At 37.6% G+C, this 2,500-nt stretch overlaps 1 protein-coding gene across 1 annotated transcript in view; it reads right to left on the bottom strand.

Annotated features, from left to right (window-relative positions):
* Positions 1–2,408: 2,408 nt before the first annotated feature.
* Positions 2,409–2,500, bottom strand: part of LOC125039122 (hemicentin-1-like) — a 76,497-nt gene continuing 76,405 nt past the window's right edge. The window contains exon 7 of the mRNA XM_047632865.1: positions 2,409–2,500. This exon is cut by the window's right edge and continues 207 nt beyond it. The gene's annotated coding sequence lies outside the window, so the exon portion shown is untranslated.

The raw sequence follows: 2,500 nt of genomic DNA, 5'->3' as shown, positions 1-2,500 counted from the left end.
TACTTGATTGTAGTAATTATGATATGTCATCGTATTGTTCTTAAACTTAGTGTTATTGAACTAATTGATTATAGTTATTGAGGATATCCCATCATATTACTATCATTTCCGTGTTCTTGATTAGCATATACCGTCCTCTTGAAAAAAAAGAGACTCGTTGAATTATAGCTGTTTGGTGTCGTGGATATATCCTTTTATTATATCATTTCCACGGTCTGACTTCACTCGCTGATTGTAAGTGATTGACATACCTTATTAATTCTGAGCTTTTAATCTCCTAATAGGCATTTTCTTGAATAGCATCCGCCAACTTTGGATACAGGATACTCTAAAGTTTCATTATCTTATCTATCTTATTTCTATTCTTAATTAATCAGCTTCTACATTTTTCATCAAAATGACTGCTTATCCGTATTTTTTGTCCGTCAGATTTGACTGGCAGTAATCCATGTTGCGGAGAACAAAGTCGCGCACGAACAATGTTATTTACGTGATAATCCTTCTCCTGTCTCATTTTAGAGAATTCAGAATTTTGTAATAATAATGTTTGTTTTCTTCTGATCTCTGTATCATTTAGGGAACAGCTGAACATTTTCATAGCAACAAACTAACAAATTCATGCTATGAATCAAATACACTTTTGTTTGTATATATATAATCAAATCATCGTCAACTTTTTAAAATGAAAGTCACATTTCTGCCGCATTCTCCTCACCACCGTCGTAGTTAACACCATCATTTCCCTATCATCATCACTGTTGCATCACGTCCCGTTATCAAGATCACTATCCCCCTCCAATTATTCTTCCTGCCCTATCCTTTATCTTTTCCTTGTCTCTTGCTCTCTCTGCCTTCGGACAACCCCCTCCCCCCCCTCCCCCCCGCTCTCTCCTTCGCCCTCGTCCTACAAGACTTCAGAAGGGGAAAGCTTCACATTATATGGAAGGTGAACCATCTACATTATGAGACATATATGGGTATTTACGAAAATATATAGCTTTAATCTCATTGAATGAATAAATATCATACACTTCTGTTGCGTTCACGAAGAGAAATGACGAAAGGCATGTCTCACTTCAGGGCGCTTGGCACTGCACCTGCAATAGACCTTTTTCTTTTAATTTCTTTTCCTTTTCTCTCTTTTTTTTTTCCCCCTAATGTATTTTTCACTTGCCTTCTTTCTTTCTCTCTCACACAAACACTCGGAGATCTCGGACACTTTTTCATTGTTTTTTTCTCTCAAATGTTTACAGTATCTCCTTGGCTTTTGTTTTTTGTTTTTGTTTTTTTTTCAAATCGTCAAGGTACACCGTACTTCTAACGTCAGACTGCACGCGACCGAAACGTCTTAGGGTTCACTAATAACGTCTATAGAGTGGGTATTCTAGCTCCTGTGGATTCGTGGTTGCTGGCGTCGAAGGGAAACGCTGCCAAGCGTTTGGGAATCGCAAATCTTTTTCTTTTTTTTCGTGTCGTTTCCCGTTGACTCACTGAACACAAGTCGATGTTTGCTCCTCTGCACATGTATATATGTATAATTCTTTGATATATTTTTATTCCACATCTTCTTGCACTACACAATACATGTTAATGAGCACTGTTCTGTTCATATCGGAAAAAATAATTATATATATATACATATACATATATATACATACACGCATATGTTTAATATTGGTGTGTGTGTGTGTGTGTGTGTGTGTGTGTGTGTGTGTGTGTGTGTGTGTGTGTGTGTGTGTGTGTGTGTGTGTGTGTGTGTGTGTGTGTGTGTGTGTGTGTGTGTGTGTGTGTGTGTGTGTGTGTGTGTGTGTGTGTGTGTGTGTGTGTGTGCGCGCGCGCGCATGAGTGAGAGAGTGAGTGAGTGTGTGTGGTGTGTGTGTGTGTTTGTAAATGTATGTAGATATGTATATATACATATATATATTTATTTATTTATCAATGTATATAAACATACATCTGTATATAATTTCATGCTTAATGATTAATTTCACGACACAAAACAACTGTCCCCCTGGGAATAACACATATTTTCTTTGATTATGTTACTGAGCAAAGTCTGCCTGTTTGCCAATATAGCGATATGTCTTTACGTTGATATGTAGACTCACTCCACTGGTATATTTTATTACGAAATACAAAATCAACAATGTTTGATTATATGTGTGTCTAAGAATACATATACATACATATGTATGTGTATACACATACATACATACATCATATATATATATACACATAAATACATATATATATATATATATATATATATATATATATATATATATATACATATATATATACGCAATCATTTACATGATACACACATCTATACATCCACATATTCATATGTATGTGTGTACACGTACACGCTTACACACGCACATGGCATCGAGAGGACCTCTGGCGGCCGCACGCGGCGCCGCGCGAGCCCTCCCGCGCGGGCGCTCGCCCCGGGCTGCGTCGCGGCCGCGCCTTCCTTGCGGCCGCGGGGAATGAGGTA

The sequence above is a fragment of the Penaeus chinensis genome, chromosome 26, assembly GCF_019202785.1.
Source record: "Penaeus chinensis breed Huanghai No. 1 chromosome 26, ASM1920278v2, whole genome shotgun sequence".
Taxonomy (NCBI): Eukaryota; Metazoa; Arthropoda; class Malacostraca; order Decapoda; family Penaeidae; genus Penaeus; species Penaeus chinensis.
Note: the sequence above shows the minus strand (reverse complement) of the source record. Positions and strands in the feature narration are given on the sequence as shown.